Source organism: Meriones unguiculatus, chromosome 1 (assembly GCF_030254825.1).
Source record: "Meriones unguiculatus strain TT.TT164.6M chromosome 1, Bangor_MerUng_6.1, whole genome shotgun sequence".
NCBI classification, from domain to species: domain Eukaryota; kingdom Metazoa; phylum Chordata; class Mammalia; order Rodentia; family Muridae; genus Meriones; species Meriones unguiculatus.
Genome location: NC_083349.1, coordinates 126,384,123 through 126,399,706, shown reverse-complemented (window position 1 = coordinate 126,399,706; position 15,584 = coordinate 126,384,123). Strand labels below are relative to the sequence as shown.

At 42.6% G+C, this 15,584-nt stretch overlaps 1 non-coding gene across 1 annotated transcript; it reads right to left on the bottom strand.

Moving 5' to 3' along the window:
* Positions 1 to 308: 308 nt before the first annotated feature.
* LOC132651553 (small nucleolar RNA SNORA48) lies at positions 309 to 452 on the bottom strand. Its single transcript, XR_009589162.1, has one exon. It is a non-coding gene; the product is annotated as a small nucleolar RNA SNORA48 (small nucleolar RNA).
* Positions 453 to 15,584: the final 15,132 nt, after the last annotated feature.

The following is a 15,584-nucleotide window of genomic DNA, read 5'->3' as shown; positions in this document are numbered from 1 at the left end:
CTGGGCATTCACAACAGGCTACTCCTCTTTACCCTGGACTCTCCAGTTCTCTCTCTTCAAAAAAGCCCAAGTTGTTCCACTTCTCTTTCTCCCCCATCTGACCACCACATACACATGCATTGTGATGGTTCCTGCTACAGGCTGGCCATATGGCTGCTGGGCCCCCGAATGACACCCTCAATCCATGCTTCAGAGCATGATGGCAATCACGTATCTACAGCTCGCCTGGGCCATGCAGTGGAGGGCAGGTCTCTTATCTGTCTTCCTTCCTCTAAGTTGTGCTGCCTGGATTTGATTTGATTTTATTTCTGTGAGTCCTAGGCAGAAGACAGCTTTGGCCAACAAGCCAGGCATTAAGCTAGGATGTACAAAGGAGTGCCATTTACTCTGCCCCTGGATTATATAAGAACACCACCACCAACAAGGTGTCTCTTTGCCCATTGCCAGGGAGGTCTACCCTAAACCTTTAATTTTACCTATGTCTTAGTATTTTTATAAACTTTATTGTTAAAATACCTGTCAAGTAAATGTGCTCCAAAATTAATTTTTATAAACTTTATTGTTAAATTACCTGTCAAGTAAATGTGCTCCAAAATTAATCAGACCCAAAGTCTATACAACTCAATCCTTCTACAGGTAGAAAGATTCAGAATCAAAGCTGAGAAGCCTTCAAATATTCCAAGATTTTAGATGGTTTCATTTATGTCCAGAGCCCATAAAACATTTAGGATTTTCAACTTTTCCAGATAGCACTATGAAACTATGGTTTTCATTACTGCAGCCATGGAACAAAGATACCTTGGTGTAAAATTATATTCTTCTCCCCTTGATCCATGCCAAGGGGAGGCTAGTCTTTTGTAAAGGGTCAGACAGTAAACACATTAGACTTTCCAGGCTGTGTGGTCTATGTCAGGAGTCCTCAGCTCCACTGTTCACTGTAAAGGTAGCCACTGATGATGTATGAACAAGCACCGTGGCTGATGGTAGGTGGTAGGCAAAGTCCTCACACCAGTATGTTTTGGTGTGAATGCATAAAAACTCAGAAATGAGCAAGGGCTTGCCCATATGGGACTCTGAAGATCTTCCCTGGTTCATACTTGTAGAATCTCACCCTGGAGCACATCTGCATTGGCTGCTTCTACAGGTTCACTGACAGTGAATGCTGGAGACATTGACACAAAGAGGTTTCCTTGTAAAGAATCTCCTCCCTGAGAGGTTCATCAGAATCTTTAATCCAGCCAGATGTTCCTTGCTGGGTGGATAGCAACACAGTCTTACGGAGGTGGATTGCTGTATTCTCTTCTACATCCTCACTTCAGCTTTGGGGTCTTATGTTCTAATGGATGCTGCAATTTTTATGGTAGAGTCCTGACATTAACATAAATTTAGTGTGTGGTGAACTAGCCTTATCAGGATTAGTTTTCTAGGTTCTAGATGATCTGGCCCTGCAGGCACACCTCTCAGTATTTTTTCCACCCTGTCCATTGTAAGTCTCTGGTGCTCAGTCTATCCTCTCACCACACTATTTACAAGGTTAAAATCATGTTCTGTTTAGAAGTGATCCTGACCAGAATGGTTGAGAGTATTCAGGCAGCCTAGGATGACTGGGACCTCCTTCTTCTTATGTGAGCAAGGCCGGGAATGTCTGTCCTCCTTCATGGTGGCTGTGATGGCTGTTTCACAGTAGATGACCATAGCAGGTAGAGTTCTATTTGGTATCTGGATGATTACTACTTAACTACCAAATAGCAAGTGCCTCAGGGGAAGAAGGAGTTATGGTGGCTCACTAAGGTACAGTCCATCCTCATAGGAAATGTGTGGCTGTAGCAACAGCTCTCAGCAAGAGTGTCAAGCTGCCCGCCCACACCACCTCAGCCCTGGAATCAGAGAAAAGTGACTTCTAGAGCTCAGCTGACTTTTCTTATAACCAGCTCTCTCTTTTCTTATAACCATAAGACTGGTCCTGCACAGGGCTATCAGAGTCCCCTCTTGATGTTAGATCTTTCACTACCTAATAACAACAGTCGACAATAGAAATTCCTGATTTCCATTCTTTCCCTGTACCTACTTCCTGAAAACCTTTGTAGTACCTGTATCTGGCACCAACAGCATCCAGGGAAATCCAGTGATGCATGATTTAACCAGACAGGAAATTAATGGACTGTAAATCAGGTCTGTCATGGTTAGACGAGCAGGATGAAAAAAATGGGCAAGAACAGGACCGCAGGAAGGAGCTGACATCATAGTCAAAGCAAAGCTACCCAGCTTTACTATGACAGGAGGCTGACTGTAGTGAATCGTAGGACCAGGGACTCAGTCACTCTGGCAGCCCAACCTGACTTTTCTGTCATCCTTTCCCTTAATGCACATTTTTTTTTAAATTTTAAATTTGCAGCTTTATTGAGTTATAAGTTCTATGCCATGAACTTCATTTCTTTAAAAGAATGGCTTGATGTCTGAAGTACAGATGGAGAACTGCCAGGAAAAAGACATATACCCATTAGGTTTTCCTCCCCTAGGCTCCAGTCCTAGGACAATACTAATTTATGTTCTATTCCTATGGCCTTGCATGTGCTGGACACTTTTTATACCAATGGTATACAACTCCCTTTGGGAGTGACCTTGGCCATGAAGCTTAGTGTTTCCAATGTCAATCCATGTGATCACATGCCTCAGTGTTCTTACCCCCTTTTGTAGGGACGTTACATTCCACCATGCAGGTAGACCTCATCTTATTTTCTCATTGACCAATTAACGGCATTGGAGCTGCCCCCATGGAAGTCTTTGCAGATCCCACATCTAGATCAGGGAGGCCCATCTCCTTTGCCAAGAACTTCTCTGTTCTCCTATGGATCGATATTACAGTCACTCAATGAACATCTGGTGCAGTTTCCCTAGAGGTTATGGTCTGTGTGTGTGTCCGTGCAGGTGGTAGAGAGGGCTGGCCCGTGGATCATTTCTTATAGTGGTCAGCTTGGAAACTAACCTCAGTCAAATGACTGAGCAGATAAGTTGGTGAACCTATGAGCTTGCATGGCTGCTTTCCCCCAAAGTGAGACATTTGATCTAATAGGATTCTTAATTATGTTGGGTGCGGAGCCACCCTGTCAGCCAAGACAATATGACCCACTACACATTTTTCTAATTAAAGCACTCCTACATTAGTTGATACATGTAAGTTTCTTTTCTTTAAAAAATAGCCATACAATAAACCTAATCTATGAAATGGTTGTTGCAACAATAATTTTCAAAATAATAATCAGGATTAATATTTGACACAAAACACATAAAAAGTTATATATTTTAAATGTAGAAATTCTTTATACACATAGCTCTAGTGGTGCAGTCATGACAGACAGCATTTTGGCAGTTAATGTCAGAACCTACTGAGTATTATAAACAACTCAATCTGGTCATTTTATTGGTGGGGAATCAATCCTAAGAACCTACACTACTGAACACACTTTATAAATAAATACCCATTGCCATCTTTTCTATAACAGGAGACATATGAAATAGTCTAAATGTATGCTGACACAATATTAGCTAAGTAAATGATGGAATACATTTAGATTGTCATTAAAGTAATATCTTCAATGAGTTTGTAGAAATAACATGCAAGAACTTGTGTTAAAATGAAAATAAAAGAGTAAGAGGCAAAAACCATAGTATGATGGTTCCTATTAGGTGTCAATAATGCTAAAACACAGCAACAATTGTCAACAGCCATTGTTTCTAGAGTGTGCAGCTTGCAGGGGGTTAGAAATTCCTTCATTTTATTTTTTAAATTTTCCAAGCTTATTACACTGAGTGTTTTGTCAGGGGAATTATAACAGGCACTCAGAAATAAAGGTACAAATGAAGTGAAAATTTAAATGCATTAAATGTTATATTCATTTAAAAAAGAATGTCATAAAATGAGCATTGCCTTGGGAAACATGGGCTGTGAGCTTTCTGTGCACAGAAGGACCACACTGCTGTGGTTATAAAAAAAAAAAAAAGTGCCATGATAGCTACTCTACAGACAGTGACTAACCGATGGGGCTGGTAGATGAGGTGAGCAGGGACCATGAAGCTTGTGAGATTCTAGGCATTGTTGCTCCAGGGCCAGACTGGTCACCCCAGCAGACACTGCATCTTTTCCAGGAAGCTCTGTCTCTCTGCTCTCAATTACCTGTCGCTCAGGCTGTCAGTCTCGGCAGCTGAGTTCTGATGAGATGCATGCTGGCAGGGGAAACTGAAGTGGACTGACAGCCTGCATCTGAACAGGTCACCTAGGAAGGAAGAACTTTACCAACACTCTTGCTATGGGGTCTCTTCTCTTCTTCCCTCCCCTTCCTCTCTCCTCTTCCTCTCTATTGTGTGTGTAGTGGTGTGCACATGTGTGTACCAGTCAGTGTGAATTGTCTTTCTGTTACTTTACACCTTATCTTTTGAGTCAGGGTCACTCATTGAACCAGGTACTCATGGATTCCATTAAGCTGGTTGGCTAGCAGGTCTCAGGAAACCCTCCTCTGTCTGCCTCCCCATTTCTTCAGCTCAGGGCACACACTGTCTTGTCCAGTTTTTTCTGAGGCTGCTGGAGATCTGAACCTAGGCTCTCATGCTTGTGCTCTAAGCACTTTACCAACTGAGACATCTCCCCAGCTCTACTTTCCTCCTTCCTTTCTTCCTTCCTTCTTTCCTTCCCTCTGCTTTTTAATTAAATATTAATCTAAATTTTATTTTTCAATACCAACACTGTATTGGGTATTCTCATTTCGAAAGAATAATTAAACACCACTGTAAAAAAAAATCCCAAGCAAGATGATGATATTTATAAGATTTTATTTTTGAAAAAGGTGATTTGTTTTGAAACCAAGGTGACAGGGATTGGGGACAACTTTTAACAGTTTGAGGGAGTAAACAAAGTAGATGGAAATACATCACGTCTGGTTCAATAGCCAAAGAAGGTAAGGTGGAGAGCGAGTCTAGCACCTGTGTCATTTTAGGGAAGAAACAGCAACAGTTCTAGACTGGAGTGGTGATGCCATTCGTCAAAGAGGATTTGGAAGCTATATGGGTCTCAAGTGGAGCTGAGAGCCTCACTTCCCAAACGTGGAGTCATGGGAGATTTTCATGTTTTTCCACAGGATTTGAGGGGAGAACCGAAACAGTAAAGATGATGTCAGTGTTTCACGTGTGGGATTTTTGATCACATTTAGCACAGCTTTGTGAGGTCCCAATCCTGCCAAGTGGCTTAAATTCAAAGATGTAGCCCAACAATATCCTTCTCATTTCTTCGTAATCACAACTTCTTACAATGTGCTGTAAGCCTGACAGAGGTGAGTAGGGGATGCAGAGATCTGTCAAAGACTTTTCTTATATCTGCAAATCCTCTTTAAACAACCAAAAACTAACAACCAAATGAGTCCGAAAATTATTTGAATCCTAAGCTCTTGATCACTATGCTGTGTAGTTAAGAAGACTCTCTCTCTCTCTGTCTGTTTCTGTCTCTCCTGCTCTGTGTGTGTGCACATTTGTGTGTGGGGGGGGAGGGTATGCATGTTTGTAAGTACACAGGCTCCTCTTGACATTTTGGCCTCGGTTCACTGATTTAGATAAACGCAGGATGCCAACAAACCCTAAAGCTGCCTCTAGCCCCTCAGCCTTGCAGTTACAGACATGTATGGCCATGCCAATATTAAGATGAGAGCTGGAGTTTGAACTCAAGTCCTCATCCCTACACAGCTGGAATCTCACCCACTGACCCATCCCCACAGGGCATATTTTCCCAGTTTTAAAGATCAACCCTGTGATTGAATTTTGACAGGTTGCAAGTGCTTAGAGAACAAAGAAAACAAAATTAAAGACAAAACAAAAACAACCCAAACAGAGAAACCTCTCAGCACTGAGAGATGTTCAACTCGAAAGATACAGGGGATATTTAGATTGGGCTTATGCATGTTTGTACCAGGAAGAGTCACCAAACTTTATATGGACATGGGACTTGTGAGTGCTTCTGTGAATTTTTATTTTCCTTGAGTCTCCATTTTATTTTTTTTTTGAGGAGATCTCACTCTACAGTCTATGGATGTCCTGAAACTGTTTTGCAGCTCAGGCTAATCTTAAACCCAAGATTCCCTGAGGAGATCTGGGCTTGCCTCCTTCTGGCTTGAGCCTGCAGGTGTCTTTAAAACTCTTTTGTCAAAGACATTGGGAAAGTGGAGGGAGGAGTCATAGCCTCCTGTATTTAAAGGATATCAAGATTTCATCACCAAACCTTGGCTTCCTGTTGACTGAACCAAAAGTGTTCAATGTACAAAATCATTTGTCACGTTACCTTAGTTCTACAGTGTGTGTGTGTGAATGCTTGCATGTGCATGCATGCATAACTCTGTGTATGGTGTGTACATGTGTGAGTGAATGTGGAAGTCATAGGTCAATTCTGAGTGTCATGGGTCTTAAACTTAAAGTATATTTATTACTCAACAGCCTTCCAAAGCTGTTGCAGCTGCCAGAAATATGACATATAGTTCTGTGGGCTTTGTTACACCCGCCCCTTGCTACTCCTGGGGCACAGCTCTGCTTCACATTCTGGGCATATCTTATCGGTAGGATTTTTATGGTTTTATCTGCTCATCCTGTCTCTGCTCTCTGCAAGATCTCCTGCCTTGGCTGTCAGAGCCACCTAGGTTTTCCTTAACTTGCTCTTAAACTCCTAACTCTGGCCCTGCTTTAGATTCTTAGCTTAGTTTCCTATTTCTCCTCTCTATGTCCCAGGCTCAGGGGGCAGGATACTCATGGTTTTGGTTGCTTTGGTCATGTACCCTCTTAGCTACAGGTTCCCAAAGTGGCTTGTTTCAGGACCTGGTCCCTGCTTTGGCCTTGATGGCCCAGGAAAGGTTGGAAACAACAACACAATGATGGATACTTCAGACCTTTTCTAGCTATGCATTTTTCCTAACAGGACTCCTGGAAATTCACATCTCCATCTGGAATTGTCCCCTTCAGTCTAATGTATCCCAAATATCCCAGGAGCTACAGTTTGGTGATGAAGGAAGGGCACCTCCAACATCATTCCAGTTTCTTTCTTTGCGCTTATGACCAGTGCTGGCAATATGGAGTGAGTGTTTTCCTCATCCTTGCCCTCCTCTTCTAGGCTGTGATGAGGAAGAAAAAGGAGATGGTGCTGTCCAGCTCATGGTTGCCTTGGCAACCAGCTGGTGGGGAGCCAGGCTTTCTCTTCATTAACCTGCAGTCCATTTGCTGCTGATTTCCCTCCAAGTCCCTCCTGCTATTTCTGCCACTTAAAGAAACCCTAAAAAACCTTCCCCTATTTGTAAAGAAGAATAAAAATGACATTTTGTCAGGGCTTCGGTGTTTAAAATCCTAACAGATAATGTGTGGTTTTGAGAGTGCTGCCAGCTCACAGGCTCCTCACAGCAGTGCGCTTCCCTGGTCGCCATGGATTCCAAGGTTTCATAATTACACATTTTTTCCTTCTTTTATTCTTTCATCTCCTTTCCCTCTTCACATTTCACACCAAAGATGTGCAGCTGCCTGGTTGGGTGTGATCTCAGCACTGATCTGGGAGTGTGGAGGGAGCCTAGGGGACCATGGGTGTCCAGATACTAGAATGTACAGACCCCCTCCAATATACCCAATAAATGAGGACAAAACAAATACATAAAAAGATGCTGGATAAATGGCAAGAAGGACTTACGTATAAAAAATGGTTGTTTAAAAAAATGGAAGAAAGAAAGAAAGAAAGAAACAGGCATCATTCCTGAAACCTGATATCCTTATAGCTGACAACAGGATATTCAGCTTTTCAAAACGATTTCCACTTCAAAAGGCAGATTCCTGGGCCTTATTCTAATTACATTTCACTATTGCACACTGGGCATGGAGACAGGCAATGACATTTATTTGATTTTTATCTGTACATGAGCATGTACACCACACGAGGCTGGACCCTAGAGTCCCCCCAGGGCTTACTGAGGTTGTCCAGAATCCACACAAAGATGGGTGTGGTCTTATTTGTTGCCCTTGGAAAAGGGTAAAAATTTTAGAGGTCAGAAGGAAGGAGCCCATAATGTCTGCTGACAGAGAGCCGAAGAGTTGTCACTGAGCTCTGCATATCTGGTTGCTGGGCAGGGTCATTCCCCAGAGCCTGCAGCAGATGTGTGTGACCACAGAGCTATGAGGTCTCTTGTTGGATCCTACTAGAAGCAGGTGTCTTTCTTTCAGGTCAAGGTATTTAAGAGGCAGGGGCGTACTGCACCCTTTCCTTTCCCTTTCACTGCTGCTCTGCAAGAAATAGCAAGGCTCTAAGCAATGTGGTTATAGATGGAAGGATGTTCTATCCTTCCATCCATCCTGGCTTTTGGACCCTGATTAATTCAGAAATACATTGTTTGTTTGGTTGATTGTTTTTTGTTAGTTGTTGGTTTTTGTTTTACAAAGGTAATCTTTATTCTTCTCCTCAAACTAGCAGTTCTCTACTGCTGTGAGTAGAACTGTGACCTGTCAGTATATGCGTAATGATCTCCCTGCTAGCCTTGGGGAAGTTAGCAATTGGGGTACAGAAATCAGGTAAAGTCCATGACATTTCCAGTGTTGACTTTTTGTGCTATTGAATTCATTTGAGTACACATCAGTCGATTAGATTGTGTATACAAATTAATTTCATGCATTTATTTCCCTCTGTGGCAGTGCTTTCTACCTGCAGAGTGGACAAGAACAATCTCTAATACTACTTCTCTGATCTTCTAGAATTCCTTAAATACACAGGGAAGGGCTGAAAGGATGACACCAAGTTAGAAGTGAGGGTCCAAGTAGTTGGAACTCTGAAATGAATGACAGAGATAGCTGAAGTTGTTCACGTGGGCGTAAGGAACATCCATATTTGAGTCAGGCCTGGCCTTGGATGTAAGGCATCTAAAAGAGCCATAGGTTTCTGAGTCATAAACTTGCCTATTTGAAAAGAGGGAATGCCTCACTGAAGAGGAATGAAAGGAAGGGCAGATGGTAAAAATGGAGGGGAAGAGCGGAGGGATGAAGGAAGGCTGGAGGGGAGAATCAATATGAGAGCAGAGCTAGCTAGAAGGCTGGAGGAGACCAGGAGAAAAGACTGGGGAGATTCAGGTTAATGATTGTTGAGGTTCTACTATACGTATCAATCAAAAGTTATCACCTCAGAAAAATACAAGCAGTGGTGCATTCAGGAGGAGAAATGGTTGCATTGCATTGAAGTTGAAGAAGTTTCCATGTGGCACATAGCCCTGGGCAGAAAACTACTCATTCTGATGATCTGGACAGAGAGTAGTGGTTGTGGCCCAGGTCCCTAGCGTGATGTCATTCCCTAGTGCTGACAAATGAGTAAACCTTTCCAGTGAGCACTAAGTGGAGGCTGGATGGAAAGACAAGGATATCCTTGGGATCTTGGAACAGGAGGGACCTGAGAGATCAAAATATTATCACTATCACCTGTAGGTGAGACTTCTGTGGAGGACTGTTCCCAACCATACAAGGTCTGCTCTGTGACCTCTGTCTATGTTCCCACCAACAGCACCTTCTTCTCAGCAGACAGTATGTAACACACGACTGATTTGCAGGAGGTCATGTGTAGGTAGAGGATGCAATCTCCTGAGGCATGATGTGACGAGGGATTGTCCTGGCAGTGAGCTGGGGTGCTTGTGGCTGGACATAGCCAGCAGAGCAAATATTCTATCTGTGATGAAGGAAACAAGAAAAAGGAGCTCCTTTGTATGAGCACTGGCTGTAACGACACGAGGAGAAAAGTAGGCCAATAATCCTTGTTAATACCTTAATATCCCTTGGCTCTGTAGGATCTCCTGAGACAAGAGCCAGGAAAATATGTGAAATCCTAACTCATTACTTTGTCATTTAGAGATGAAAGATCTAAAATAAAATGAAAAAGAGTCTAGTTTTCTATATAGTTAAATCAGTGTTGATGTCCACCAGGGATTCACTGAGCCGCCAGAGGATCTGTGTGTGACTGATAAGAGCTTGAACTTAAGGTATTTTGGTGCAATGATTTTGGAAATTCTTATTTTTTCAGTGTTGTCCTCAGTAAATGGAGAATGCTTACTCTTTCTTTTTTTTTATGTGTGGTTCTGTAATGTTTGAATGTAATAGCCACATAATATTGTGACTTGCTAATTCTGGAATATACTACATATATATCAAATAGCAATTAAGTTCAGTGACTATTGTTTATTTGTTGATACAGTATTGCTAGATAAATTAGAAAAACGCAAAAGAGACCCCAAGACAGTTATGTTCAAATGGAAGCAGTTAGGGTTACCTCCATTTTCTGTCCTGTTTGATGGTAGGCATCCTGCCTTTTACCTATTGTTTTCTAGAGGCATCGTGGGCAGCACAATGTACCCCACAGCTATAGCTATGGGAGACACTCTTATCTCTTCATCCTTAATGAGTAAAATTTTATAAAGGAAAAGCCAACCAGCTTCAGGTAATTAGGCTTTCTGAGACTACTAGGAATCATCTAGGAAGAGACGGTCAACACCGTGAGGCATTCAGGCAGAATCAATAGAGCACCTATTAGATGACCCTGGCCTACCAGTTGTATATGGACAATTTTTCTCTAATAAACTTCAAATAGATTTAGAAGTTGGTTCAGGTAAAATGTGACTCACAAAGGCTGCACAGATCTGGGAGTAGACAACCAACCAAAGGAGAGGTGAGTTCATGCTTTTCCAGAGTTTCAGATGTCATTACTAGGCCAACAACAGTTTTCAAGATTAATAAGCAGTTGGGAAGAAGATTGAAGTATGGGGGTGCTAGTGGCGCATTAAAAAAGCAGGGAAGGGGAAAACCCAATTATTTGTGTCAGATACAAAGAAAATTATGACAGTTTGTCAAGAATTGATATTCCTGATGACTGTGAGATATAAATTAGAAACAATAATTTTTTCAAAGAGAATAAAACAGTTATTCAACTGAAAGTTATGGATCATCCACGACACTTTAGTGTCTGGCAGGTTATACATAGACATGGGATTTTTTGTTCATTCTTCCCAATTTAAAGAAAATAAGTGGGGCCTACAACAATAGTAGTTTATTTTCTCAGTTTGTAAGGGAAATCAGACTCAGTGTGGCCTGGATCTCTTTGTGAAGAGGTTCAGGAAGGTGATATAACTCATGTTGCCATCTGTGCCCAAATTACACACTCTTTTTGCTTTATTAGTTTCCAAGGGTCAGGTCTATCAAACATCACTTTTGCTGGGAGTGTGTCTCTTTCCAGTGTTATGATTTATTTAACATTTATGCCAAATAGCTTTCTCATTCTAAATATAGCTAGGCATATCATATCCATGAAGGACATACTTCAGGAGGTCATCTGATAAGTGCTCTATTGATTCTGCCTGAATGCCTCATGGTATTGATCATCTCTTCCTAGATGATTCCTAGGGCATGCTGTGCTCGCCTAACCATCCATGGCTTTTGCAAAATGGGATAGATACTACATCCTCCTATGACGCTACTCTTAGGTTGGTAATCAGAGTCCTAGACTTCTGGTTGAGATTCTAGGATAATGTCTTCAGAAGTTCTGTCCTCATTGAATAAGATGCTAAAGGAAATTTAGTTCTGCCACAAGGAAGAAAAAAATAAACTGCTGGAGAAGCTGATGCTTAGTTTCGTGTTGAACAAGGCAGGGATTTTAGCAGGACTAAGGCTATAGGATATGTTGGGTAGTAGTGGGAAACAGGAAAGAGAAATTTTGAGATGATATAGAGCAAGCAACATGCAGAGGAAGGTGGAGTATGCGCTTTCTTTGTCACAGAAAGACATTTCATGTTCAGGTCTGCACTGTTCTTAGAATTTGCAGACTGACCTTTAAAGCCAAGAAAAAAAAATCCACTGTAGAGATCATTTGCAACGAGCCAGAGTTAGAGAGAGTTGGTTGGCCATGGTACTCCAAGGTATGGGTAGCACAGATTAACTAAATGAGTCTTTTAACTTTTCATATGGCCCTCTTTTTTGGTGGATGGAGAAGGTAACTCTTTGGCTCATTCTGCCAGCACACTGTCCTCTTTGGCCAACATGAATCCACTCTCTGTCTGTTGTCTATGTCCATTCAAGAATTTGTCCCTACTTCTAATCTTCACCCCTACTCTCCTCCCCATCCCCTTTCCTACCAAGTTTCCTCCTTCTATCTACCTACAGTGCTTATTTTATTTCCCTTTCTGAGTGAGATTCAAGCATCCTCCCTTGGGCCCTCTTTGTAACTTAGCTTCTTCGGGTCTGTGGATTCTAACACGGTTATTTTATATTTTATGACTAATATCCACTTTTAAGTGAGTACATACCATGCATGTCTTTTTGAGGGCCAGTGAGAGAATGGAAATTGTAGGTGGAGGGCATCTCTAGGATTTTCCAGAGACCTGGGATAAGGAAGGCCTCAGGAAGTTTATGGGGGTCATCCTAGCTGAGACTCCGTGCAGCAGGGCATATAGAATCTGTAGTGGCTACCTCCAATAGCCAAGCAGGATTTTCAATGGAGAGATAAAGACACTAACTCACCCACAAAACGTTTGACCCAAAACTTGTCATTCTTATAAAATGTGCAAGGACAAAGATGGACCAGAGATTGAGGGAATGGACAACCAAAGACTGACTCTACTTGAGACCCATCCCATGGGAAAGAACCAATCCCTGAAACTATTAATGTTATTCTGCTATGCTTGTAGATAGGAGCATATAGCATAACTCCTCTGAGAGGCTTCACCCAGCAGCTAATGGAAACAGATGCAGAGACCCATTGTGAAACATTAGACAGAGCTCGGGGAATCCTATGGAAGAGTTGTGGGGAACAATTAAGGGAGTAGAGGAGGGGTAAAGGATTTCACAAGAAGACCTATAGAGTCAACTAACTGGGGGCCCAGAGGGGCTCACAGAGCCTAAACCACCAGGCAAAGAGCAAGCATTGACTGGTCCTAGGCACGTACACATATGTAGGAGATGCATAGCTTAGTCTTCATGTGGATCTCCCAACAACTGGAATGGAGCCCCTCTCTGACTCTGATGCCTTCCTTTGGATCCCATTCCCCTAACCTGGATACCTTGTCTGACATCACTGGGAGAGGATGCACCTAGTTATACAGGGGCTTAATGTGCCAGGGCAGTGGTTTGGACCCATGGAGGACCTTCTTCTCTGGGGAGAAGGAAAGGAGGGAATGAGGGAGTGGTGAGGGGGCAGGGACTGGGAGGGAAAGAGGGAGGCTGCAGTCATGAATGAATATTTCTTATTTTTTTAAAGCATCCCATTGACTCCTCATGTAGCTCCTTTAGTGATAGATTTCGAAGCAGAGCTCAGTCTAACTCAGGCCATCAGAGTAGACATTCATGGTATCTGTGTTCAAGCTTTATCAGAGGAGGGACTCTACTGATAGCTTTGAGGCAAACAGTCTCCTATCACTGGCCCTCTTCTGGCAATGAGAATTAGCTTGGACCTCTGCTGGAGATCAACCCTTCCCAAATGAAGGCTGAAGATTGTATCAATGAACACGCCTTTCCCATGGTAGGTACTTGCTTCTCTGGGAGCTACTCTTATGGTTACCATCTGCAGACATGATGTCCTTCCTATTTAGGGATCAGGCCACAGAAGGAGATTCAGTCTTTCTTGTCTAAGATGAAGAACTTGGAGAGTACCACATAGAGCTAAGATCTGTGAGTGAGATGAGCAAGTCCCAGCATTCCTCAGGTGCTTCACTAGGGGGATGGGTTCTGAGAGTTGCACAGGAGTTTCTAGGAACACTAGAACAAGAATATCTTTAGAAAGAACAGCACATATGGAACCACAAAATATTCTTGAACTTTCAGAGGCCCTTGAGACAATTCTGTGCTACTGAAGCAGAGGAGGCTCTGGCTGAAGGCTGCTAGAGAAGCTTTCAAGATCAAGGTCAAGATGTGCCAGCACACATGCTGTGCTGTGGGCAGTAGCGGTCAGCTTTCGGAAGCACAGAAGCAGCCTGTGTCCCTGCGAGATCTCAGGGGATTGTGATGTACAATCCCCAGGAGACAGTTTTTATGATAGTCAAGGCTTTTAAGGTGAAAAAATAAAAAGTAGCGTGATTAGAGCTTCAAACTTCAGTTTTCAACACCTGGTGCAAGGTCGTGGGTGAGCAAACACATAGCAAACAAGGAGTCCTTGAATGATAGGTGATTTTTGTACCTGATCTCGTCAACACTGCTTAGTAATTGGGTATTTTGTCAAGTGCTCTAGTGGTTAATAAAGTAAAAAAGAAAAACAAAACATAAAAACCGCTCAGGGAGTACAGGTGGGGAAGGCCACCTTGTTATTTCAAACCTGAACAGGAAACCTGCCTCCCACCATCCATTTGAGAATCCCCTGGTGTAATCCAACATATTTCAGCTTCATTCCATTGGAAAGAATATCGCTGCTGGAAGATTCTGAGACTGGTGCATCAACAGAGCTGCAATGACCAATTACGGTGCTGAGATGCACCGTAAATCTGACGTTTGGAGACGGTAGCAGGCATCCCCTGAAAATAAAGTGAGAATTGGATGGAAGAAGCAATTACAGAGGAGGGAGCATGGTCAGGTGTGTGTGGCAAACTCACCACCTACCCTAATGATTTGTCTCCTAGTAGAAGGCTCTACAGACATGGGTGAGCAGTGGAGGGTCCTCGGGGTGGTTGCCTAATCCATACTGGTGTGCAATGCCATCTTAAGAGGTTAGACAATGCAGGGACTACTTGCGTTCTCAGGGTGGTGATGAGTTCTTGAGCCAGTCCAGAAGGTACTTGGCTTTTTCTCTCCCTCCAAATTGATCTAAATTCTGGGAAGTGCAGCACACAGAAAGTTCTCAGGAACAGAAAACAACTCTTGGGTAAAAAGGCTGCCTTCTCTGAATTTGGTATGACATTTACTTCTCAGACATTTCCAAGGATATAGATGGGGAGGTAGCTTAGTGGGTAATAGTGCTTCCTGTATAAGTGTGAGGACCTGCGTTCAAATCTCTATAGCAACATGTAAAAGTTGGACAAGGCTATATGCATCTCTAATTCCAGAGTTGGACTGTGTAGCCAGGAACTGGCTAGTCAACCAGCCTAGGCAAATGGAGAGCTTCTAGGTCAGTAAGAGACAGCAGGTATTTTTAAAAAATGCAGAGAGCAATAGAGGAAAACACCATAACTCCTTCTCTGGCTTCCACAGTTATGTACATGAGCATAGGCCCACATGTAACATACACAAAGCAAGAAACAGAAAATGTAAATATATAGATAATATTTCTTAGAGCATTTGTTTGTGACTATCTTTGTGTATGCGTGCAGGTTCATGAGCATGCCTGTGGAGGTCAGAGGTCAGTATCAGCTGCCATTTCTCGGGTTCTATACATGCTGTTTTTTGGGACATGGCTTTTCATTGGCCAAACTGGCTTGTCAGGGAGCTTTAAGTCTCTGTCTGTCCTCCCTTGGACTTGGGATTGCTAACATTTTAAAATTTTATTTATTTGTTTATTTAGTTATGTAGCTAGGATCTCTATTGTGCAGGGTGGCCTAGAACTCCTTATGCAGCTGAGGATGATCTTT